This window comes from Capsicum annuum, chromosome 7 (genome assembly GCF_002878395.1).
Source record: "Capsicum annuum cultivar UCD-10X-F1 chromosome 7, UCD10Xv1.1, whole genome shotgun sequence".
NCBI classification, from domain to species: domain Eukaryota; kingdom Viridiplantae; phylum Streptophyta; class Magnoliopsida; order Solanales; family Solanaceae; genus Capsicum; species Capsicum annuum.
Window position 1 is genome coordinate 57780657 of NC_061117.1, and position 27795 is coordinate 57808451.

Consider the following 27795-nt stretch of genomic DNA (forward strand, 5'->3'; position numbering starts at 1 on the left):
GTGGAGTGGAGAGAAAAGTTGCTTCAACGCATGAAAGCTTGCTTTTGCAATGCCTTCTGCCTTCTTTATTTATAGAACGAAAAAGTATCTTTACATCCAAACTTTACAAAAATTATAAACCTAGGAACTAAAAAGTCAATAAAAGGGGCTATATAGGCCTAACCTATTTTCCTACATCTACGTAAAAGTCTTAATAATTCAATCAATGTACAATAATTCAATCAAGACTTTAGACTTTTGTACAATAATTCAGACTTTGTACAGTATCTTGTCTCCGTTGATTTTGTCGTATCTGCTCCATTATTGCTCCTTATTTTATCTTTCCAGCTGTCATTTTGTTTTCTTGATTTTTATTCTAGATGTACCTCTGGAATAATATTATCTTCTCCATTACACCTCGAACATTGGTGATCTGGATATTTATGTCCAATTATCTTACAATATCTTGTTAGCAGTCCGTCTGAAATAAATCTTTTTTTTATTGCTCTTGCGGTAGATTGTTTTTCTGGGTTGAGTAGCGTCATTATCCATTGTCTTACATCTTCCATATCTGTTTGTCGTAGCTCTTTTGAATTTGAGTAAATCATTTGATGATCTCTTGAATAATAGCTCCATATTGGGTTTCCGTTAGTATAGTTATTTGCTAGTTCTTGAATGATCGTAGCTAGTCCAATAAGTCGTTTATTTGCATAAAAATCTGGTATCTCAATTCTGGGTATCTCCGATTGTTGTGCAATATCTTCTGGTATAATCATATCTCTAGTTAATCCTATCTTTACAACTTGTATAACTGGTTTTATTTCGCCATATAGTATCTCCGCTGGTGCAGTATAACACTTTATATAAAATAAATTTCCTTTTGTTATTCTTTTATAGGTGGTGAATATCTTGTATAATTCTTCCATAGCTGTTAGCTCTTCTCCGTCTTGGGTATATATGGTATTTAGTAGTCCATAGTCAAAACAGGTTTTAACTAGGCTTGGGTTAGTTTTGGGTAGTGCAATTAGTTTATTATATCCTTGTAATTTTTGGGTTATATAGTTGGTATTTGGTTCTTTGATATTTGTAGCTCTGGGGTTGTGGTTTAGAAAGGTTTGTACTCTGTATATATTTTCTATGTATTTCTGGGCGGTGTAGTTGTATACTTTTTTGTCTTAGTTTAGGCTATCTCGGTATGTGTTAACTTGTGGGGGTATGAACAAGTGGTCTTTTTGTGTTTTTGGTGTAAATGGTTTTTCAAATATTTTGTTCATATTTATATTCTGGTATCTTGGTCTATTAACTCCTTTGCTTGTACCTGCAGAAGTAGATTGATAAATGTTATGGGTTTTATGGAGTGTCCCAACGTCTCCTTCTAGCTCTGGATTTTTAATGTCTTCCGATCGACATAGCTCTGCACACTGCTGAGTTAGCTGATTTGTAGCTATAGACTTCAGTTTATCTTCATTAGTCTTTAGCTTTTCTATCTCATTACCCATACTGTCCACTTTCATTGAAAGCGTAGTTAGGATGTTAAGTATTTTTTCTAGAGTATCTTCTTCTATTATTTCAGTCTGTGTAGCTTTGTCTTGATATGTAATCTGCAATAACATTTTTGTTAGTACTGATCACTTCAATTGTAAATGTGAAATTTAATATATTTAAAACTAGTCTCCGAATCTCTTTTGTTGTAACTGAATTTTGTATTTTCTTTGTTAACCACCAGCGTACCTGTGTATTATCTGTTCGTACAATAAATTTGTTATATACAATATATGGCTCAAATGCTAATAAACATTTATATAATGAACATAATTCTTTCCTATTTATTTTCTATTTTATTTCTGTCTCGTTGAACGTACCTGAGTAGTATCTACAATGGTGTTCTATTTTTTCTGCTCCATATCGATATTTAAGTACTCCTCCGTAACTATATTCACTAGCATCTGCTTCTACTATATATATAAATTTTCTATTTTCATCTGGAAATTGAAATTTTGGTAATTCTCTACAAAGTAATTTTATTTTTTTATCTTTTTCATCATAGTTATATTCTATATCCTTTTTTAATTTTTTCTATAGTGGTTTTAAAGTTTCTGCTAATTTTGGAATATATTCTCTTACTTGGTTTACTAGTCCTAAAAATGATTGTAATTTCTTTTTTGTATCTAATTCTTCTTTCGAATTTATTATTTTTTGTACTATATGTTGTTGCATTTTTACTCCACTTTTATCTATTTGTATTCCTAAAAATTCTATCTGATTTTTCATAATTTCAGCTTTCTTTTTGCTTAGACTTATTCCCGATTTTTCTATTATATCTATAAACTGTTCTAATAATTTTAAATGTTCTTCTTTGGTTTTGTATATAATAATATATCATCTATGTACACTATACAATTAGATAATTGTTTAAAATAATTATCCATAAAATGTTGATATCTACCTGGTGCATTTTTATATCCAAATGGTAACACGTTCCATTCATAAAATCCTTGTGGTACCGTAAATGCGGTTAATTCTTTAGATTCTTCTTCTAGCTTTAGGTGGTAAAATCCTGATTTACAATCGAATTTGCTAAAATAATTATATCCCTGTATTTGCCTTATTTTTAATATCTTATTTGGTATTGGATAATTATATGTCATAGTTTTTGCATTTAAATTTCTATAGTCAATAACCATCCTACTTTTTCCTCATTTTTGTTCACTATGTTTATTTACTATAAATGCTGGACTATTATGTTTACTATTACTTTTTTGTATATATTGTTTTTCTAATAATTCATCTATGTGCATTTTAAATTCTTTTAAATCGTCAAAATTATATGTTAATGATTTTTGTGTTATTATGCTATTTTTATCTATTAATTCAATTTTTATAGTAGTTTTATGTTTTTCCCATCCTTTTAATGGATCTTCACTATATAATTGTTCTAATTTTTTCTGAATTATTTCTATTTTATTTATTGAAAATATAGTTATTTCTGTTTTATTTATCGAAAATACTACTAGTTCTATTGTATCTTCAGTATTTTTTATATTTTCTAACTTTTGTGTAACTTTTTCACTTCCTTTTTATCCAATCAGTTTTCTTTCTTATTTTATTATTAACTCTTTTTGCTCTTACTTTTTGTTTACATGGTGTTGTAAACCACCAGTCTGTTTTGGTTATTATATGTGGGTATAATTTATCTAAGAATGGCATTCCTAAAAGTATATCTTTTGATGTTAATTCATAATTATAAATTTCTTCTATTGTTAATATCTTATCCCATACTTGTATTTTTACATTCCTAGCTTTATAAGTAATTAAGCTTCCTTCATTATTAAATCCTTTAACTATTATTGGTGTTTTTAATTTATCCCATTTACTTTCTGGTAAGCAATTATATCTACATAAATTAGCTTCTGCTCCTGTATCTATTATAGGCGTATAATATCTACTATAATATCCTTCTACTACTATCTTCATTAATACATAAATCTTCATTTCATGTTAATGCTCTTTTTAAGAATAACTTTTCTTTGTTATATGTTAAGGTTAATTGTGTATGTTCTATATTATATGGTTTTACTTGTTCTAACCATTTTATTCCTAATATTATATCTGCTTTTTGCATTTCTTCCTTTACTTCGAATTCTATTTTTATTTTTCTAACTCCTATTATTATTTCTTTTTCTGCTATGTTTTTATTATTTATTAAACTTCTTGGTAGATCTGGGCACATATCATTATCGGTCTTTATTTCTTCATTTTTTACTAGATATTTTGCTATATAATTTTCTTCTTGTCCTGTATTCAAAAGTATTAAATATTCTTTTTCATTTATTTTTCCTGTTATGTAATATTGGTTTAAATTACTTATTGAATTTGTTTCATAACTTGTTCTTTTTGATGAGCTTGATGATTCTGGTTTTTCATTAGCTATTCTTTTCGTTGTACTTATTCTATCATCTACTATTTCCAAATTCTCTTCTGTATCTATGTCTCTATAGGTATAATCATTATAATCTATTGTTTTTACAATTTGTTCAAATGGGCTTTCTATTTGTATTTTGTTAATCTTATTTTTTCCTGTTATTTTATGTTTTGTTGTTAATACATATAGATTTTTACATCTTGCTGTGAATATTTTACTTCCTGGGGTTAATTCTATTCCTGATATTTTCCAATATAATACTAGTGATTTATCTATATTTCTATTTGTTATTGCTACTGAATAATTTGCACTTATTATAAATTTAAATTTTTGATATATTAGATTTCCTTTTACGGCAGTTATTATGCTTTTTTCTATAGGTTTTATAATTCTATCATCTGCTAAATGTAATTCTATTGGTGTATCTATTCCTTCTCTAAAACATGCTTTTATTAATATCTCTGTACCTCCAAGGTGTACATATTTTATTGGATCTCCTTTACTTTTTATATCATTTATTTCTTTATTAATTATTCTTTTTGTTACTAGTGGTATACTAGCTTTTCCTTTTGCATATTTGCAGTATATTACATGTTCTTTTTGGCATACTACATAATATTCATCCTTTTTCCTAGTAAAAATATTTTTTATTGTTGGTATTTTGAATATTTTCTCTACACTTAAATCTAATTCTTTTCCTTTTATTTCATCAAATATATTACTGTTGAATATTATTTTTTGTTCCGTTCCTTCATCATTTAAATATTCTTCCTTTGTTATTATTTTTATATCTTCTTCAGTCATTTGATTCATCTATTTCACTATCTATTTCATTATCTGTTTCGTTTTCTGAAATTTCATATATACTATCCTTGCTTTCTAATTCATAATCTATATAATCTATCTGCATATATTCGGTATTATCTATTTTTATTTCTGATATTTGTTTATTTTTTGGATTTTTAGGTAATTTACAATCTCTAGCTAAATGTCCTAACTTTCCACAGTTATAACAAGTACATTCTTTTATAGATTTTCTTCTTTCTATATGGTCTTTTATGTTTATAATTTTTTATATAATATCTTTTTCTTGGTTTCTTATATTTATATTTTGATTTTTTATATTTTTTATATTTCTTATGTCTTTTTCTTTTCTTATAATATCTTTCTTCGCATCCAAATTGGGGTGCTATTTTATTTTTGCAACATGCTAAATTTCTTATTACTGTTTTTTCCATTTTTAATTCTTCTCTATATTTTTCACATAAGTTTCTATACCATTGTTGTAAATAGTTTATTCTTGCTCCTAACGTATCTACTATTTTTGCATCTTCCCAACTTTTTATTATTTTCGAACTAAATGGCTCGGGTAATTTATTAAAATATAATTTTCTTATTTCTTTACTTTCTTCTATACTATATGCTCCTTTGTAGTAATATTCTTTAAATGCGCAAGTATATTCATCTATATAACACATATTACATATTGCTAATTTTAACATTAAATTCCTATTTGTATCTTTTTCTTCATTTTGTTCTTCTTCGATTGTTGTCGTACTACCAAATTCATCTTTTATAGCTGTTTCATATTTTTTTAATAATTCTATAGGGGTTAGTTTAGTTGTTGTCGATGATGTTCCTTCTATAGGTTTATTAGTTCTTAATACTTTTTTGCTATTTTCAGTTAAATTTGAAAATCGTAGTTTTACTGATCCTATTAGTGTTTTTTCTATATATTCCGGTGCATCCGTTATATTTATATTATTATCTAATAATTGTTTTGTCATATATCCTATCCATAATTGTATTTTTTTCTGTATCTATTACGCAGTCTAGGTCTAAAAAGTTATAATTTTTATGAACTATTTGTTTTAGTGTCCATTTGTCATATTCATTCTTTAGATTATATTTTTTAAACTTATTCTTATAATATGTAGGTTTTCTTATTTCTGATGTTCTAGGTATTATATTTTCATCTTCTTTTTTATCAAGAGTATTTATTTCTGTGTTGATATTTTCAAAGTTTTCTTCATTAATTACTTCTTGTTTTTCATTGATTTCTAAATTTTTTGTATTTGTTAATATTTCTCTATATGTTTCACTATCTTCTGAATCATAATTATCTGTCTCTTCAACGTCTATATTATTTATTTCTAATTCCTTATTTTTTATTTCTAATTTTTCCTTAAATTGATTTATCTCATTTAGTAATTTTTGTTCTTTATCTTTTTCTTCCTTTTCCTTTTGTCTTTGTTCATACAAATCTTTTAATATTTGTAGTTTTTTTTTTCTAATTAAGCAATCCTACTATTTTTAGTTTCTTCTATTTTTGTATTTATTCTGTAGTTTGTTGTTGTTTTTTTTCTATTTCCTTTTTCCTATCTATTTCTTCATTTTCTCTTTCTATTCTTACCATAGCTATCAATTTATCTTCTAATTTTAATTCTTCTTTTTCTAGCATTAGATATAAATGTTCACCTATTTTTTTATACCTTCTTCCTAGATTAGAAAATACTATTTTTATTTTTAATCCTTCATGATTTTCATATATTTTTTCATCTATTATAAATTCTTCTTTGTTCATTTTATTGTGAATAGTTCATGTTGATATATATATTCTAAACTATCTATTTGTGATTCTGATTTTGATATTTCATCTTTTTGTGTATTTATTGAGTTTTCACTATCTCCGACAAATATATTATAATGTAGTCTTTCTATTCTTATTTTTAATTCTTTACGTTTTTCAGAAATAATTTATTTTAATTCTTTGTATTTTTGTACTTTATTCATTCAAACCATATTTATTATATCTTGGTGGATATTTAAATCTAATTTTATCATAATTAGGTGGTATGTGTCTCATTTTTTAGATTTTAAATGGATTATTAATTTTGCTTCAATACTAGATATTAAGGTAATTAGGTAGACTAATCTTTGTGGGTTTTTTTTTGTTTTATTTAGACTTATATATTCTGAATAATTACTAATTAATGATTCTTTGATTTTTATAAAAGCTTCTCTATTTTTAAATGGTCTTCTCATAATTAATTCAATCCAACATAAATTCAAACATATATACTACTGCTGTATTTTTTAAATAACTAGACTTTGATACCATTTGTAGGGGGGTGCGGATCTATGCGGATAACTAACTTATGAAATAGATCTATTATATGTATAATGAATCTATTTTTCTTTGTGCGTGGATATTTCTTAAATTTTGTTTCAATATCTTTTAATGATTTATTCTTTTTGTAAGATGTATTCATTAATTTGTGTGGTTTATTATTTTATCCTGTAGTAATTGCAGAGTTACAGATTTCTGTCTAATAATTTATCCTAATTGTACTATAATGTATATCTAATTCTAGATTTTCAATGTTATTTATTATCTTGTGTTGTTCTTCTCGTGGCGAGTTTTTTTTTAAATTATATAAACTATCACATGTATTTTTTTCTAAATTTCTAAGGTTTCTTCTATCCATATTAATTTTTCTTTTAGATTCTCCATTATTTTTCTAATTCGATTTCTATAATTAATTTCTTTATTTAGATTATCTTGATTTTCTCTAGTTTTTCTAATATATTCTAACATCTCTTAATCTGAATAATATCCTTCTGGGTAATTATCTAGGTATAACTGTGCTATCCAATTTATGGTTTCAATTTCATAGTCTAATACTTTTTCTAATATTATTTTCTTAATATCTATAATTTCTATATCTCTAAGTATATATAAGATTAAGACTTTAAGATTATCTATCATTTAAAATTGACTAAATATTTTACTATAATATTTTGTAGTTGTTTGTTTTAGTCTTAGTAGTTCTTGCATATTTTCATTAAGAAATTCTATATATTTTATATCTTTAGTTTCCATGTATTTGTCTAAATTTAGTTTCATCTGTTTTTCTATTAACTGTATGTTTCTCATATCTTTTTCCAAAAATTCTATGTAATTTATCATGGTAAGTATTTGTAAGAGTAGTTAGGTAGGTATGGTATGTAATTTATTCTAGTCATATAATATTTATCAAATGCTTTTTCTAATATGATTTTTCTTATATCTACTACTTTTATATTTTTACGTGCATAAAAAATAAGTATTTTAAATTTATCTACCATCACATCAGATAAATAATTATTTATTTTCATAAAATTGCTATTTTCAAAATATTCCCTTCAATCATGTAAATAACAAAATATGATTATCTTAGATTACTATATACTAGATTATTCTTAAATAACATGTTCTTCGGTCACTATTAGCATGGTAATCTGGATACTTTTCCTTTAAACAACGCCTCTACTCTGGTTACTCTCCACCACGGCTTCTTGCCTTATTGGTTTCACCTTTAGGATGACAGAGTTCGTAGGGATTTTTCTCCGTTTCGACTTTGCTAATAAATATCTTAACATATTATTCTTCGAATAATTCTACTATAAAGTAACTAATATGAATTTATTTTATCATACCTGATTGTTGAGAATTATGAATTTAGCTATTCATAATCATAATAAATATACTTGTTCGGGTAGGTTTGATACTTCTGAGGTTTGTTCCTCCATAGCTTTTTCCATTCAAATATATCTGTTTTTTAATTAACTAAGCAAAATATTTGTTGCGGACAGGAGAGAGTATTTGTGCTTCAACACATGAAGGCTTGCCTTGCAATGCCTTCGGTTCCTCTCATTTATAGAATGAATTTTTTACAAAAGTATTTACATTACTTACACGTTTTCTAAAAAATCCTAAAAAGTCTCCTTATGAGACAAGAATTAGTGCCATAGCCTAAAAGGCTAAAAAGGCTACAAGAATTAGTGCTATAACTTTAAAAAGTCAAAAAGGCTAAAACAGGCTAAAAATTTATACAACAATTTTACGTAAAATTTAATATCTTGTCTTCCATTATTACTCCGTTGATATCTTCTCGTTGTCGTATCTGCTATTTTTCCATATCTCCATTTATCTTATCTTCCAGCTGGCATGCTTATCTTCTTGATTCTTTTATTCTAGGTGGACTTCTGGGATAATATTATCTTCTCCATTACATCTTGAACATTGATGGTCTGGATATTTATGTCCAATTATCTTACAATATCTTGTCAATAATCCGTCTAAAATAAATCCTTTCTTAATTGCTTTTGCAGTAGATTGTTTTTCTGGGTTAAGTAATGTCATTATCCATTGCCTAACATCTTCCATATCTGCTTGTCGTAGTTCCTTTGAATTTGAATAAATCATCTGATGGTCTCTCGAATAATAGCTCCATATTGGGTTTCCATTGGTATAATTATTTGCTAATTCTTGAATAATTGTATCTAGTCCAATGAGTCGTTTATTTGCGTAGAAATTAGGTATCTCAATTCTGGGTATCTCTGGTTGCTGCGTAATATCTTTCGGTATAATCATATCTCTGGTTAGTCCTATTTTTACAACTTGTATAACTGGTTTTATTTCATCGTATAATATCTCTGCTGGTGCAGTATAACACTTTATATAAAATAGATTTCCTTTTGTTATCCTTTTATAGGTGGTGAATATTTTATGTAATTCTTCCATAGCTGTTAGTTCTTCTCTGTCTTGGGTGTATATGGTATTTAATAATCCATAGTCAAAACAAGTTTTCACTAGGCTTGGGTTGGTTTTGGGTAGTGCAATTAGCTTGTTGTAACCTTGTAATTTTTGGGTTATATAATTTGTGTTTGGTTCTTTGATATTTGTAGCTCTGGGGTTAAGGTTTAGGAAAGTGTGTACTCTATAGATATTTTCTATGTATTTTTGGGTTGTATAGTTGTAAACTTTTTTATCTTGGTTCAGACTATCTTGGTATATGGTAATTTGTGGGGGTATGAACAAGGGGTCATTTTGTGTTTTTGGTATAAATGGTTTCTCAAATATCTTAGTCATATTCATGTTCTGATATCTTTGTCTACTAACTCCTCTGCTTGTACCTGCAAAAGTAGATTGATAAACGTTATGGGTTTTATGGAGTGTCCTATCGTCTCCTTCTAGCTCTGGAACTTTAATGTCTTCCGATCGACATAGCTCTGCACACTGCTGAGTTAGCTGATTCGTAGCTATAGACTTCAGTTTATCTTTATTAGTCTTTAGCTTTTCTATCTCATTACCCATACTGTCCACTTTCATTGAAAGCGTAGTTAGGGTGTTGAGTATTTTTCCTAGAGTATCTTCTTCTATTATATCAGTCTGTGTAGCTTTGTCTTGATATGTAGTCTGCAATAACATTTTTGTTAGTACTAATTACTTCAATTATAAATGTGAAATTTAATATATTCAAGACTAGTCTTCGAATCTCTTTTGTTGTAACTGAATTTTGTATTTCTTTGTTAACCACCAGCGTACCTGTGTATTATCTGTTCGTACAATAAATTTGTTATTACAATATATGGCTCAAATGCTAACAAACATTTATATAATGAACATAATTCTTTCCTATTTATTTCCCATTTTATTTCTGTTTCATTGAACGTACCTGAGTAGTATCTACAATGGTGTTCTAATTTTTCTGCTTCATATCGGTATTTAAGTACTCCTCCATAACTATATTCACTAGCATCTGCTTCTACTATATATATAAATTTTTTATTTTCATCTGGAAATTGTAGTTTTGGTAATTCTTTACAAAGAAATTTTATTTTCTGAACTTGTTTTTTATCTTCTTCATTAAAGTTATATTCTACATCCTTTTTTAATTTTTTCTGTAGAGGTGTTAAAGTTTCTGCTAATTTTGGAATATATTCTCTAACTTGGTTTACTAATCCTAAAAATGATTGTAATTTCTATTTTGTATCTAATTCTTCTATCGAATTCATTATTTTTTGTACTATATGTTGTTGCATTTTTACACTATTCTTATCTATTTGTATTTCTAAAAATTCTATCTGATTTTTCATAATTTCAGCTTTCTTTTCGCTTAGACTTATTCTCGATTTTTCTATTATATCTGTAAATTGTCCTAATAATTTTAAATGTTCTTTTTTAGTTTTTGTATATAATAATATATCATCTATGTATACTATACAATTAGATAATTGTTTAAAATAACTATCCACAAAATGTTGATATCTACCTGGTGTATTTTTATATCCAAATGGTAATACGTTCTATTCATAAAATCCTTGTGGTACCGTAAATGCGGTTAGTTCTTTAGATTATTCTTCTAACTTTAAATGGTAAAATCCTGATTTACAATCGAATTTGCTAAAATAATTATATCCCTGTATTTGCCTTATTATTAATATCTTATTTGGTATTGGATAATTATATGTCATAGTTTTTGCATTTAAATTTCTATAGTCAATAACCATTCTACTTTTTCCTCATTTTTGTTCACTATGTTTATTTACTATAAATGTTGGACTATTATGTTTACTATTACTTTTTTGTATATATTGTTTTTCTAATAATTCATCTATATGCATTTTAAATTCTTTTAAATCGTCAAAATTATATGTTAATGGTTTCTGGGTTATTATGCTATTTTTATCTATTAATTCAATTTTTATAGTAGTTTTATGTTTTTCCCATCCTTTTAATGGATCTTCACTATATAATTGTTCTAATTTTTTCTTAATTATTTCTATCTTATTTATTGAAAATATAGTTATTTCTGTTTTATTTATCGAAAATACTACTAGTTCTATTGTATCTTCAGTATTTTTTATATTTTCTAAGTTTTGTGTAATTTTTTCACTTCCTTTTATCCAATCAGTTTTCTTTCTTATTTTATTGATAACTGTTTTAGCTCTCACTTTCTGTTTACATGGTGTTGTAAACCACCAGTCTGTTCTAGTTATTATATGTGGGTATAAGTTATCTAAAAATGGCATTCCTAAAAGTATATCTTTTGATGTTAGTTCATAATTATAAATTTCTTCTATTGTTAATATCTTATCCCATACTTGTATTTTTACATTCCTAGCTTTATAAGTAATTAAGCTTCCTTCATTATTAAATCCTTTAACTATTATTGGTGTTTTTAATTTATCTCATTTACTTTATGGTAAGCAATTATATCTACATAAATTAGCTTCTGCTCCTGTATCTATCATAGGCGTATAATATCAACTGTAATATCCTTCTACTACTATCTTCATTAATACATATATTTTCATTTTATGTTAAGGCTCTTCTTAAGAATAATTTCTCTTTGTTATATGTTAAGGTTAATTGTGTGTGTTCTATATTATATGGTTTTACTTGTTCTAGCCATTTTATTCCTAATATTATATCTGCTTTTTGCATTTCTTCCTTTTCTTCAAATTCTATTTTTATTTTTCTAATTCCTATTATTATTTCTTTTTTTGCTATATTTTTACTATTTATTAAACTTCTTGGTAGATCTGGGCACATATCATTATCAGTTTTTATTTCTTCATTTTTTACTAGATATTTTGCTATATAATTTTCTTCTTGTCCTGTATTCAAGAGTATTAAATATTCTTTTTCATTTATTTTTCCTATTATATAATATTGGTTTAAATTACTAGTTGAATTTATTTCATAACTTGTTCTTTTTTATGAGCTTGATGATTCTGGTTTTTCATTAGCTATTCTTTTCGTTGTACTTATTCTATCATTTACTATTTCTAAATTTTCTTCTATATCTATGTCTCTATAGCTATAATCATTATAATCTATTGTTTTTACAATTTGTTCGAATGGACTTTCTATTCGTATTTTGTTAATTTTATTTTTTCCTGTTATTTTATGTTTTGTTGTTAATACATATAAATTTTTGCATCTTGCTGTAAATATTTTACTTCCTGGGGTTAATTCTATTCTGATATTTTCCAATATAATACTAGTGATTTATCTATATTTTTATCTGTTACCGCTACTGAATAATTTGCACTTATTAAAAATTTGAATTTTTGGTATATTAGATTTCCTTTTACGGCAGTTATTATGCTTTTTTCTATAGGTCTTATAATTCTATCATCTGCTAAATATAATTCTATTGGTGTATCTATTCCTTCTCTAAAACATGCTTTTATTAATATCTCTGTACCTCCAAGGTGTACATATTTTATTGGGTCTCCTTTACTTTTTATATCATTTATCTCTTTATTAATTATTCTTTTTGTTACTAGTGGTATACTAGCTTTGCCTTTTGCATATCTACAGTCTTTTACATGTTCCTTTTGGCATACTACATAATATTCGTCCTTTTTCCTAGTAAAAATATTTTTTATTGTTGGTATTTTAAATATTTTTTCTACACTTAAATATAATTTATAATCTACATAATCTATCTGCATATATTCTGTATTATCTATTTTTATTTCTGATATTTGTTTATTTTTTGGATTTTAAGTTAATTTACAATCTCTAGCTAAATAGCCTAATTTTCCACAATTATAACGAGTGCATTCTTTTATAGATTTCTTCTTTCTATATGGTCTTTTGTATTTATAATTTTTTACATAATATCTTTTTCTTGGTTTCTTGTATTTATATTTTGATTTTTTATATTTCTTATATTTCTTATGTCTTTTTTTTTCTTATAATATCTTTCTTCACATCCAAATTGGGGGCTATTTTATTTTTGCAACATGCTAAATTTCTTATCAATGTTTTTTCCATTTTTAATTCTTCTCTATATTTTTCACATAAGTTTCTATACCATTGTTGTAAAAATTTTATTCTTGCTCCTAAAGTATCTACTATTTTTGCTTCTTCCCAACTTTTTATTATCTTTGAACTAAATGGTTCGGGTAATTTATTAAAATATAATTTTCTTATCTCTTTACTTTCTTCTATATTATATGTTCCTTTATAATAATATTCTTTGAATGCGCAAGTATATTCATCTATATAACACATATTACATATTGCTAATTTTAACATTAAATTCCTATTTGTATCTTTTTCTTCATCTTGTTCTTCTTCTATTGTTGTCATACTACCAAATTCATCTTTTATAGCTGTTTCATATTTTTTTAATAAGTTACAATTTTATACATATTCATTAGGTAAATTAAGCTATTAATGAACATAGATCTATCCAATAAATAATTTAAGCCAAATACAAGTCGATAAATTGACTGTGCTAAAACCACGAAACTCAAGGGATGCTTAACATCTTTCCGTTAGTCAACAAAATTTCTTACCCGAATTTTTAGTTTGAAGACTAATAGTAGTCATTTCCTTTTCAATGGGGATCCAAATAAGGTGACTTGAAACATTATAACTCAATTTCATTTGACAGCTCTCTCTGTAGAATCAAAATAATCCATATTCAAAATCGTCGCTTTAAGTGAAAAAACCCTTTTCTTTGCTTCTTCGCTTCGATCTAGAAAAGAGGTGTGACAATATTTTCAATTGGATATTGCTTGTTTTCCTTCTTCTTTGATCCGTGAATTGCTATTTTCCCTCTTTATCATTCTTGTACTCTTTTTCACAATCTTGTCATTTTTACCCTTTTCAATTCTTGTTTTTCTTCTTCTTTGCTTTATTAGAAAGGTTTTTTGAACTCTTTAAACATTGTTTCTTTTATTTTTTTTTGGAGAAAGATAAAATCTTTGATTATGGGTGTGTGAAAAGTCTAGCTAGGATTTTTTGGTGTTATTTTTCAATAAAATCTGAAAAAATAGATCCAATTTTTGTTATTTTTCTGTTCAATAGATTTTTCATTAATTAAGGATTGAAACTGTTACTCCTAGAGATTCTTAGAATAACTCTTTCTATTTCTATTTAGGGTTGAGATCTCCGATATTGAATTGGAACTCCGACTTTTCCTTCTCGTTCTCTTTAACTCTGGCCAAAAAAAGGTAAGTTGATTTTCCCGTAGTTTGTTAAATCAAGGTTATAAATGTACATTGTAGTATTAAAATTGTTTAATCTCACTTGGGTATGATCTTGTTTGAATTATATGGTGTGATAGGACATGAGATGCCACAACTTATTTGATTGAATTATTTGACTTGTACTAGAAACGAATAATTAAAATACTTGTTTGACTTGTGAGTTAACCATCTAACCCCTTAATAAACTTTCCAATCCTCTCAGACTCAGTGAAGATTCTAGCGGTTGAATATCTAGATAAGGTGTGAAAACGTGTCTTATACTCAGCATTAGACATGGAGCCCTGGTGATCAAGCTCATCCCTCATCGAGTCTCTCAATTAAACCTCTCCAGGAAGGCCTCAAAAAATTGAGTCCAAGTTATAGTAGGAAAACCCAAAGGCCTACAACTAGTAAAAGACCTCCATCAATTCCTAGCCACATCCGTCAACTGATAGTTAGTATAAGCAACTCCATGTGACTCAAGGGATCCAAGATTATGTAAATTATTCTAGTAATCAATCAAAAACTCATAGATATCCTCTCTAATAGCTCCACTAACTTGGACAGACCCAAGTGAATAAACCTCTCAAATCTCTTTTGATCATCAAAAGAAATAGCTTTACCTGAATCAAGTAGAAGGATAGTAAATCTGGTGATCTTTGGCATATTAATACACGTAAGTGTCATTATCTACACGTGTTTAGCTAACTTTTGAGGATAACATGATATGCTTAATCAGGTATTAAGGGAGTAATTATGTATCTATATGTTAAGTTACATTTTTAGAGTGCTTAAGGTGCATTCAAAACAAGTCAAGAGTCAAAATGATCAAATAGAGTTGAGACGAGAAAACAAGTGATACTAGATTGAGCTATGCTTGTTCTAGTGTATCTTGATGAGCTCTATTGTGTTGTATAGACTAATGATTGTTATATGATGTTGTAGGATACCATTAGAGGTATTATTGAAGCTAATTTAATCCTACAAACAAGTCATAAGAAGTGGAGAAACAAGGAACAAGAGTACAAGGAGATAGCAACAAAAATAAGACGATACATCACCCTTAGGGAGGGGCCTTGTGCCGCACCCCCCAAAGGATGGGAGGGGACCTTGTATTGCACCGCCAAGGGAGAGAGAGAACTACCTCAACCCTGATATAGACCTGAACCTCACCCCTATCCATGCAATTGGCTAGTGGCGCAACCCCCTCCCCTATTCTTTGGACATCGAAAAGTTTATTTTTTACTTCTTTAAGTTGGGCGCAAAGTTATAAATACATATGTTTTGTATTTGGCAGCCTCTAGAAAACTAAAATACTATATAAGGTGTAATTATCCACAATTACACATCACTTTTCGAAAACCACAAGATTGGAGAGAGGAGAAGGCATCAAAGGGGCTCTATGCTAGGGTTTTTCTTCTTTACTTTAGTTTTCTTGTAGTTTTTACTTATGAATTCAATTAATTTGATTCTCTGTATAACTATGAGTGACTAAAATCTCTCTTTCTAGGGTTGAGGCTACGAACATGAGTACTTATCATTCAATCAAGTTGGTCTAAAGTTGATTATTATATTTGGATGTTCGTATGTTCTTGTAATTACTATTCTATTGACATACCTCTGAAGTCTCAAACCAAACAATAGGAGATCGATAATGCCTACCATACAGTGCCTTAAAAGGTCCTATCTCACAGCTAGAATGGAGGCTATTAATGTTATCAAATTCCACTAAGGCCAAATGCTGCTCTCACTGACCTCCAAAGTCCATAACACATGCGCATAGCATATACTCCAAAACCTGAATAGTACGCTCCGACTGACCGTTTGTCTGGGGTTGGAAAGTTATACTAAGACCAATCTGAGTACCCAACTCCTTCTAAAATGTTTTCCAGAAGCTAGAAGTGAAAAATAATCCTTTATCTAAAATAATGGACATGGGTACCCTATGAAAATGAACTATCTCCCAAACATAGATACGATCTAGTCTCTCGACAATGAAGAAGATCTAAATAGGTACGAAATGGGTCAATTTGGTCAACCTATCCATGATGACCCAAATGCATTTAGAACCATAAGAGGTATGAGGAAATCTACTTACAAAGTCCATAGTAATCCGCTCCCAATTCAACCCAAGAATGGGTAATCTCGGAAGTAAACCACTCAGTCTCTGATGCTCACCTTTGCCTACTAACAACATAAGCAGTGAGCTACAACATATGCCTCACCCATCTTCGTACCACCCCAACAATAATACTACTTTAAATCACGATATATCTTAGTCATCTCTAGGTGGATGGAGTACCTAAAATAATGTGCCTCCTCCAAAAAATCAGTATTACCCATCCACCAACTCTTGGTATACAAAATCATCCTCTAATCTTCAAAACACCATCAGAGTCAAGAGATGTCACCTCAGCCTTGCCACTCAATAGCCAAAAACTATTATTATCAAATTGATGATCTTGAATTTGCTCTATTAAAAAAGATCTAGCATCAACAAAGGATAAAACACATCCACATGTCAAAATATTAAGCCTAACTATATGGTAATCTAAACACTGAACCTCTAATGCAAAAGGCCACTCATGGCTAAAGAAATGAGATAAACTCCCCATATTAGTCGACTTTCGGCTTAAGGCATCCGCAACCACATTGGCCTTATCGGGATAATATAGAATGGTGAGATCATAGACCTTATGCAACTTAAGCTAACATCGTTCTCTTATATGAAGATCCCACTGATTGAAAAAATACGAAAGGCTATGATGAATCAAGAAAATCTCAGAAAGAACTCCATCAAGGACTGATGCCACAACATAAGCACAAACACTATGGTTGTAAACTCTACAACATGGGTAGGGTGATTTCTCTCATGAGGCTTAAACTAAAGAGAGGCATAAATAATCACCTAATCCTTCTACATTAATATTACACGTAAACCAACACCAGAAGCATCACCAAATATGATAAAACCCACTCATTGGAAAAAGTCAAAAGAGGAGCCAAAGTCAATAACTCTTTGATCTTTTGAAAGATCTTCTCACACACATTCGACCACTGAAATACCATATTTTTCTGAGTCAACTTGGTTAAAGGGGCTGCAATAGATGTGAAACCCTCCAAAAAATGCCAATAATAACCTACCAAACCAGTGAAACTCTAAATATTAGTAGGAGACTCACGTTAATCCCAATTATGAATTGTTGTTATATTGGTCGGATCAATCATAATACCATCGTTGATCACCACATGACCCAAGAAAGAGAAAGTGTCCTACCAAAACTAAAACTTAGAAAACTTGGCATGCAATTTCTCATCATGCAATCTCTGAAGTATATTCCTCAAATATTTCACATGGTTGGCCTTACTCTTATAATAAACTAAGATTTCATCTATAAATACAATCACAAATGAGTCGAGATACAGTTGAAATACCTTGTTCATTAAGTCCATAAGCATTGTAGGAGCATTGGTTAGTCCAAAAGACATAACCAATAACTCATAATGATCATATCATCTGAAAAACTATCATAGGAACATCTAAATTTCTATTCTTAGACTAGTGATACACGAATCTCATATCAATCTTGAAAAATATCGAAGCACACTACAGCTGGTCAAAAAGATCATCAATGAGTTAAAAAGGATATTTGTTCTTAACTGTCACTTTGTTCAACTTTCTATAATCTATACAAGAACCATTTTTTTTATTCACAAACAAGATAAGAGCACCCCAAAGAGATATACTAGGTCTAATTAACCCCTTACTAAATAAATCTGGTAACTACTTCTTTAATTTTTTTAACTCAACAAAATGCATCATGTGGGGAGGAATGAAAATTGGCTTAGTGCCCAGATCCCCATCAATAGCAAAATTAACAACACAATATGGAGGAATATTAGGCAGATCCATAGGGAACATATCCATGAACTCGTAAATAACCCAAATAGAATCTATTAGAGGTGGTGAGGCACTAGTATCGCACACATAAGTAAAATAAGGTAAACACCCGTTCTCTACCATGAAACGAGCATGTAGAAAGCATATAACACCCTTCAGACCTAAAGTAATTATACTTTTTCAAGCTAACCTTGAAATACCTAACATAGCTAAGGTCACGGTCTTTGCATAACATTCCAAAAGAGCATGATAGATAGCTAACCAATCCATACCTAGAATAATATCAAAATCAACCATATCTAGGATAATCAAGTCTCACAACCCACAAAGGTAACCACACAAGATTTGTACACTTGATATAGTATTAAAGAATCTCCTACAAGGGTAAAAACATATAGAGGCATAGCAAGGGGCTAACATCTAACATCAAATCTAGAAGTAAAATATGTAGACATACAAGAGAATGTAGACCTACAGTCAAATAACACAGAAGAAGATCTATATCAAATTAGGATGATACCTATAATAAATACATTAGAAGCCTCAATCTCTGGTCTTGCAGATATAGCATAACACTGACCACGCTCGCTCCCAAATTGAGTAACCCCACAACCACCACCACGAGCTCTCCTAAAACTCCCTCTAACACCTCTAGCACTACTGACACCACCTCTAACACTCTATGAACCACCTTTGATTAATGATATAGGGGTAAGGAAAAGGTGAAGCTGAGATCTTAACTGAGCAGTTCCATATACACGCCAAGCACAATCCTTGGCCACATGTACAAACATATTACATACAAAACATCTTTTGTAGCCTGACTCAATCTGAGAAGGTATGGATAAACAAGAATAATCGGCCTTGCCTTAAACTTTAAACTGGGAACCTCTACTTGCATGGCCTAATACCTGGCTACCAAAAGTCACAAAACTTAAAGATCTACCACCTTATCCCTTCAATATAGCTTGAATAGGACCATGGTAACCATAAGAACCTTTACTAGATAAATATCTACTTTAAGAAGCATGCCCACTAAACTCACCCTGATGGCACACCTTCTTTGTGCCTCCCTGAGTAGCCTGGATAATAGACTTGGTAATCTTAGCATGGTCAATAATACTCTAGAGAGAAGACTCTAAAACTACTATCTAGGTTATCTCCAGCTGGTTGAAATGTAATAGAACTAAAGTTTTGGATCTTACCCAAGCTTAAATGGTGAAAAAAGCAAAAAATACCCAACTCAAAGCTTAATGTCCAAAAATAGTGAAAGATCATGAAAATAAGAGGTCACATATAGCGGTTACTGCTTAAGCGGCTAACTAGCCACTTAAGAAATTATCGCTAAAGAGTTACTAAGCTACTAAAGTGTCTAATGCTTAAGAGATTTTTGGCCGCTAAAGCGGCTACTACTTGAGCAGTCTTTGGCTGGTAAAGCAATTGTCTCTTAAGTGGTCTTGATTCATGGGGTTAATAACATGATTATAGTCTTTCGAGCATTTAATAATCTATCCAAATTATCCTTACAACTACATTAATTAGTAGGGATATGTGAACTAATTCAAACGCATTTGTATGCCATTCCATATTTGAACCAAATGAAGAGAATTAGGTATATTCCTATTCTAATCATGAATTCTATATTTAATTTCTCTAAAAGACAAGAACCCACTCCATATGTTCTATGTTCTAATCTTCCTACTTTCAAGATTATAATAGAAATATAAATGTATTATAAACTCCCCGTGCCCCTTTTTTACCTCTAGATCAATAATGGCCCCTACCTTATTCTCAAATAAGAATTCCTTATCGAGTGTTAACTCAATATCTATATCTTCTATAGACCTAATCCTCACCATTTTCAAAGAAAAGAGTAGAATACAAGTTTAGAACATTAGCTATGAATAACCCATATGACAAGAAATCAAATTAGAGAAGCTTTTCCTGTAGATATCTTATAGACTCTCAAAGATAGATACGGACGTCTACATAATGATCTGTGAGACTCTAATAAATATTCTACGCTTACACTTATAAGACTGGTGAACCTAGCACTCTAATACTAATTTGTCAAGACTAAAAAATAAGGTAATGATAGAATTAATCTGAAATGCCTCAAAGTTTGGCCTTTCCATATTTCCTAAGCTTTAGGCTCTCTGCCCTTCTTACGATTCACACCACGAGTTGTATGGTGTGGTTATGGGTCAGGTGACCTCAGTCATAATTTAACAAGTGTGTTATTGTCCAAGTTTTATCTTGGTTATAAGAGACCCCTAACGAGTCATATGATCATGTAACGAGGGTTCAGCTATATGTTGTCTAGTTTCCAAGCCCTTGATGTTCTGTGTTGGTCACGACTAGACCATATGAGTCATATGGTCTAGCAACGAGTAGGATCAGGAAGTCATAAGTTGGATAGTGTGTGGTATCTAATTATCTATCTAGGTGATAACTCAATGGTATGAGTCATAAGTTGAGGTGATGAGTTAATGCATTGATTCATAACCAAAGACGGGATTTTTATAACTTTATGTTGGGGGTACTTTGAATATTCCCCACCCCAAACCGTTAAGACCCCACATCTTATAGCACCTTTGGTTCTTTCATTATACCCTTTACAAGATTAAAACTCCCTCTAAACTCTCTCTAAAAAATCTCAAGAAAGATTAGGCAAGGGTTCCTCAAAGTGGTCATATAAGGGCTTAAGGATCAAATTCTCTTTGTGAATATTTGTAACTCAGGTATATGGCTCTTCCTTCATTGTTAGTTTACTAGAATCATATTTTTAAAACATTGTTCATGAGTAATTAATGGTGGTTTTGAGAATCAAGGTTGAGGGTTTGAATAAATAGTGTCTGATCTTGCTTCTCGTTATTTAATTTATGATTATGTATGTATTAATAATGGTTTTTCACATGTGGGTACATGTAAATTGTGGTCTAACTAAGGGGTCATGTTTAACCCTAAATTTGATGGTTTTTAGGTTTAATAATGGCATGCCCTCAGCTTGGTTGTGAAATTATCAATGAGAATGATCTTGTCACATATTGTATTATGTTTTGGACCAAGGCATTGGCCTAAGAATGTTGATGATTGGTAAATGGTTTTATGAATGCCTTGTTTGTCCATAAATGGATTTGAAATACTAAATGGGTTCAAGTCCTTAAATATTGAATTAAATTAACATCTTTTTTTAGACAATGGTTTGAGTCTCAAGTTGGTTAATAATGATTATGGCATGTTGTACGCTTGCAAGTGGAGTTTGTATGACGATACTAATGGGATAACTTTGGTAAGTAACTAGATTAATGATTTTGTATATGTAATGAATTTTTTAATTGGGCTATAAAACAGGATGTTAGCTGAGCCATGAAAGTGGAGTCTAAAGGAATAACACTTGAAACCGCAATAGTTGGTACGGGTTTCTATATGATCGGGAGGTTTGAGTCCCCAGAATGAATATATGAATTGGAGATTCTAGTCCCTCATATTGTATACATTGGTGCTTAAGTCACCCTGATTATGCCGGGAGCTTCAAGCCCCTCGTAAACACATATATACAGATATAGATATTCTCTAGTTCGTGCAGCTATATTACTAGGGCCCTTCCATCTAGGGGAGAGTTGGGCCTATATAGCCCGTGGGTGCCTTGTTATATAATAGTTATGCTACACAACCTAAGTTAAGATTTTCAAATTTCATCCTAAGCCTTGTTCCCTACCCCAACATGTGATGTTATATTTATATATATCTACACGTATTTCACATGATATCATTCTTTGGATGTTGTACTTGTTTTGAATTTTTTTCATGGCATTATTTTTATTCCTTTATCCCTGAGTTACATGCCAGCGCTCCAAATGCTAAACATCTTCGAACATTATATCCCCACGCGATGTAGGTACCAAAACTTCTTCTACTTTTTCTTCATAGTGATCAGGTGTTCGACTTAGTTAGAAAGTTGACATTTACATGTGAGCTTTCATACTTTGAAAGGCTTCATTCCATGGTCCTTATTTCCTATGTCTTAGAACTTATTTAGACTTTGTTTTGGCTACTATTGGGGGAATAACCCAATATTTTATTGATTTTGGTTTTACAGAGGCTTTGTTGGATTACTATGGACTTGGGTGATTTTGTTGATTGTTTCAGTAATGGACGATTGTCTAGTTACCGATCGATGGTATAGATATATAATGAATTATTACTAGAGGGTACAGGGCACAGGGTGCCCAATCTCAGGTTGGTGGGGCTAAGTATACTCCATCATAGCTTTGTTGTAGATTTTGTTGTTAGCCACAACATGGCCAATGTGAGAAAGAGAGAAACCAATGTTTTAATTGTGGTCATATTCACCATATGCAGGGTGGTTGTCCTTCCAGGGTTGATTTTAAGGCCAATAAGATTTATGTTTCCTCTTCATCGGCTCTTGCACCTAATGGTTTTGCTTCTTCTTTGGGTACCAGCACTATCCGAAATTGCTTATATGTTCCTGCTTCTTGTTAGGACTCTGAGGAATATTTTGATATTGTTACTGGTAAGTTAAAACTTTTTTCTCATAATGTGTACTATTTACTTAATCCAGGATCCTTTCTCCCTCATGTGACCCCATTTATGGTTATGTATTTTAGTTTATGTTCTAAGTGTATTTTTTATTCTTTTTTAGGTCTCTACCCCAGTAAGTGATTTTGTGGTTGCTAGAATAGTCTACAGAGGGTGTGTGGTATCTGTGGGTGATAGGGAAACTCTGATGGATTTGATAAAGTTAGACATGATTAACTTTGATGTTATTTTGGGAATGGACTGGTTGTACTCGTGTTATACTTGTTTAGACTGTCAGACCCATAAGGTCATGTTTAAATTCCTAAATGAACCAATTATTGAATGGGAGGGAATTTCCTTAGAGCCTAAGGGGAGTTTCATATCATATCTTAAAGTTCGAAAGTTAATTTCTGAGGGATGTCTCTATAATTTGGTTAGGGTTAAATATTCTAACTTGGAGGGTCCTTCATTGATATTTATTCCCATGGTTGGTGAATTTTTGGAGGTTTTTCTTGAGGACCTCCCTAGTGTCCTTACCCATAAAAAATTGATTTTGGTATTAATCTTGTTCCGAACACTCGTCCTATCTCTATTCCCTCATATAAAATGGATCCAGTTGAGTTAGAGAAACTCAAAGAGAAGTTGAAGGATCTCTTAGACAAAGGTTTTATATGTCCTAGTGTGTCCCCGTGGGGTGCAACTGTCTTGTTCGTACACAAGAAGGATGGTTCCCTACGAATGTGTATTGATTATCGACAATTGAACTAGGTGACGGTAAAGAATAAATACTCACTTTCGAGAATTGATGATCTCTTTAATCAGCTTCAGGATACCAAGTTCTTCTCTTAGATCAATCCTCGATCTAGGTATCATCAGTTAAAGATTAGGGGGTAGATATCCCTAAGACAATTTATCGTACGTGATATGGGTATTTTAAATTCTTAGTCATATCTTTTGATTTGACTAGTGCCCTAGTAGGATTTATAGATTTGATTAATAGGTTCTTCCATCAGTTTTTGGATTTGTTGTGATTATTTTCATTGATGATATCTTGGATACTCTAAGAGTAAAGAAGATCATATTTTTCACCTTTGCATTGTGTTGCATACCTTGAAAGATCAACAATTGTATGCTAAGTTCTCTAAATATGAATTCTGGTTTAAAGTAGTTACATTTCTAGGTCATGTTATATCTAGTGAGGGGATCATGGTGGATCCACAAAAGGTTATAGTAGTTAAGAAGTGGCCTATACCCACAAATCCAACTAATATTCAGAGCTTCTTGGGTTTAGCTGACTACTATAGCAGATTTGTGGAGAGTTTTTCGACTATAGCTACCCCATTGACCAAGTTGACTCAGAAGAAGGTGAAGTTCTTATGGTCTGATGCTGGCGAGGGTAGTTTTTAGAAAGTGTAAGAGAAGCTTACTTCAACTCTGGTCTTGACTCCATCAGAAGGCGCGAAGAGTTTCGTTGTCTATTGAGATGCATCCCGGGTTAGTTTGGGTTGTGTTTTGATGCAACATGGCAAGGTGGTTGCTTATGTCTCTAGAAAGTTGAAGGTTTATGCGAAGAACTATTTAACTAATGACTTAGAGTTATTATTCGTGGTGTTAGAGTTGAAAATATGGTGTCACTATCTTTATTGGGTCCATGTTGATATCTTTTCTAATCATAAGAGTTTACAGTACATATTTACTAAAAAAAAGCTTAATCTCAGACAAAGGAGGTGGCTTGAGTTACTGAAGGACTATGATATGAGTCTTTACTAGCATCCAGGTAAAGCTAATATAGTTGTTGATGCTCTTAGCAGGTTATCCATGGAGAGCCTAGCCCATGTGGATCATGATGAGCGAGAATCGGCGAAGGATATTCATCGTTTGGTTAATCTTGGAGTTTGTCTCTTAGACTCTGAGGATGGTGGTGTGCTTGTGCAACAGGTAGACTAATTATCTCTTGGTTTCAAAAAAATAGAAGCAGGTATTAGACTTTTTCTTGATGAAGATCAAGGATGATATGGATAGGCAGAAGGTGATGGCCGTTGATATCGGTGGTGATGGTATCTTCAGGTACCAATGGAGGTTATGTGTCCCCAATGTTGATGGGTTACAAACAGGATTTTTGCCGAGGCCCATCAATCACGGTATATGGTTCATCCAGGTTCAATAAAGATGTATCATAATCTCAAGGATGTGCATTGGTGGAATAATATGAAGCGGGATGTAGCTAACTTTGTGGCTAAGTGTATAGTGTGTCAATAAGTGAAGGCGGAGCACATAAGGCCCAGTGGGCTAATCTAAGAGATTAAATTTCTAGTATAGAAATAAGAGATAATTAATATGGATTATGTTACTGGTCTTCCACGTTCGCGGAATCAGTGTGACTCTATTTGCCTCACCGTGGATAGGATGACTAAGTCTGCTTACTTTTTGCCAGTTAGGATGAATTATTCTGTCGAGGCTATGCAAAGTTGTTCCTTTCAGAGGTTGTAAAGTTGGATGGTGCGCCTATCTTGATCATTTTGGATCATGGTACTCAGTTCTCATCATATTTTTTGTGCTCTTTTTAGCGTAGTTTGGGGACTAAAGTGAGACTTAGCACCGCCTTTCACCCTCAAGTGGATAGGCAAGCAAAAAAACCATTCAGACTTTGAAAGATATACTGAGAGCTTGTGTAATCAACTTTGGTGGTAGTTGGTATGACCACTTACCTATCATTGAGTTTTTCTACAACAATAGTTACCATTCTGGCATTGGTATGGCCATTTGAGGCATTGTACGGTAGGAGGTGTAGATCTCATATTGGGTGGTCCAAGGTTGGTGAGACAGAGATGTTTGGCCCGTATTTGGTTCACCAATCTATGTAAAAGGTAAAGGTGATTTAGGATAGTCTTAAGACTGCCCAAAGTCTCCAGGAGAAGGAACTTGGAATTCAAGGTTGGAAATTATATGAATTGCATGTTAAACCCATTAAATTGAATTTAGGATTTATGAAAATAGAATAGTATTTAGGGGGAAATTATATGAATTGCATGTTAAACCCATTAAATTGCAAGTTACAGGCATTATAGTTGCCATGTTTAGTGTTATCCATGATTATGTGCATTAAGTTGTGATCCGCAAGTGTTTAATAGAATGTCCATGTGAATAAAGTGATGAAATCTTGACATGTTAGTATATGTACAAGCTTATGCTCTACAAGTGTTTGATAAAATATCTCTATAGATGAATTATGAACATGTATACATTGTTATGCATTGCAAAATCATGTAATGCTTTACTTTTCATTCTATCAAGTCTTGGGGGTATTTAATACCCGATAATTTAGCTGTTTATTTAGAGCCAGTGTCAGTTACAGAATAGTATCAGTCTTGTCATGATCAATGGTACTCTCTGTTAGATACAAAACTCAGTAGAACTCAGTCAGTTATAGTACTCAGAAAGCACAGTGAATTTAGTTCGGTTCAGTCCAGTATAATAGTTCAGTGTCTATTCAGTTGGGAGTAGGATTTAGCACCGAGCGAGTGTAGGGATGATAGCTTCCCTGTCAGATAGACAGAGTCATTAGCAGAAGTCCCTGTACTCCAGAACTGCATAGCCAGCATAGGATGTGGAGTCACCCGTTAAATTAGGCTTGACTATCTCCCAGGGGTCACCCGTCAGATTAGGCTTGGCTCCGCCTAGGTGTCACCCATCAGTTAGGCTTGGCATCCTGGTTTTGTAGTGTTTGTCCCCGTGGAATGGTAGTATCACCCTTCCATCTAGGGTTACAGGTTGGACCCCAATTAGTTCAGAGAGGGGCATGTCGATTAGGTGATTTCCTCCCACAATTTCAGTTTTAATCTTCAGTAGGGAACTCAGTTTAGTTCTACTGAATCAAGACTGCCAGACATAATCAATTCAGAACTAGTAATTTAGTTATTAATAACTTAGATATCAGTTACTCAATTATTAGAATTTAGTACTTAGCTTCAGAAAAGCTTAGGTACAACATGTATATAAACACACAGTATTGCATACTGAGTATTTGTCATAGTTCAAATTATCCACGTACTCTCATGTTCAGTTATTCTATATCATTTAGTCAGTTATTATTCATGCATATGAACCCTTGCATTCAGCCTTACCTCATCTAGCATACCAATACATTCCCATGTACTGATGCATACTTTCCTGTGCTATGATGTTTCATATCATGGGTTTGGACACTCAAGTTCATGACCACGCATAGTAGATTCAAATTCAGCCAGCAGCAGTAGATTTAGTAGTGAGTCATCATCATTCGAGGATATTCTATTATTTTATATTTTTAATAGATGAAGTTAGCTGGGGAATTGTCCCATCAACTCTATTTTCAAACAGATTCAGTTAGAAGCTTTTTAGACTAGACTTTTAGATAGTATTCAGTTTTACAGATGTTATATTTTATTATTATTTTAGATATTTTGAACCTTATGGCATTTCAGCCCATTTTTTGCATTAAGTACAGTATTATTATTTAGTCCATAGCAGATATCATTCATTAGTTAGCTTGTGGTCCTTCAGGGTCGTAAGCACCGTGTGATAACTAAGAGGTAGTCTTGGTTCATTACAAACTTGGTATCAAAGCCTAAGGTTCAATAGAGTCCTAGGGAGTTTA

At 31.0% G+C, this 27795-nt stretch overlaps 1 pseudogene; it reads left to right on the plus strand.

Moving 5' to 3' along the window:
- Positions 1-22920: 22920 nt before the first annotated feature.
- The window catches only part of LOC107876622, a 34802-nt pseudogene continuing 29927 nt past the window's right edge, over positions 22921-27795 (plus strand).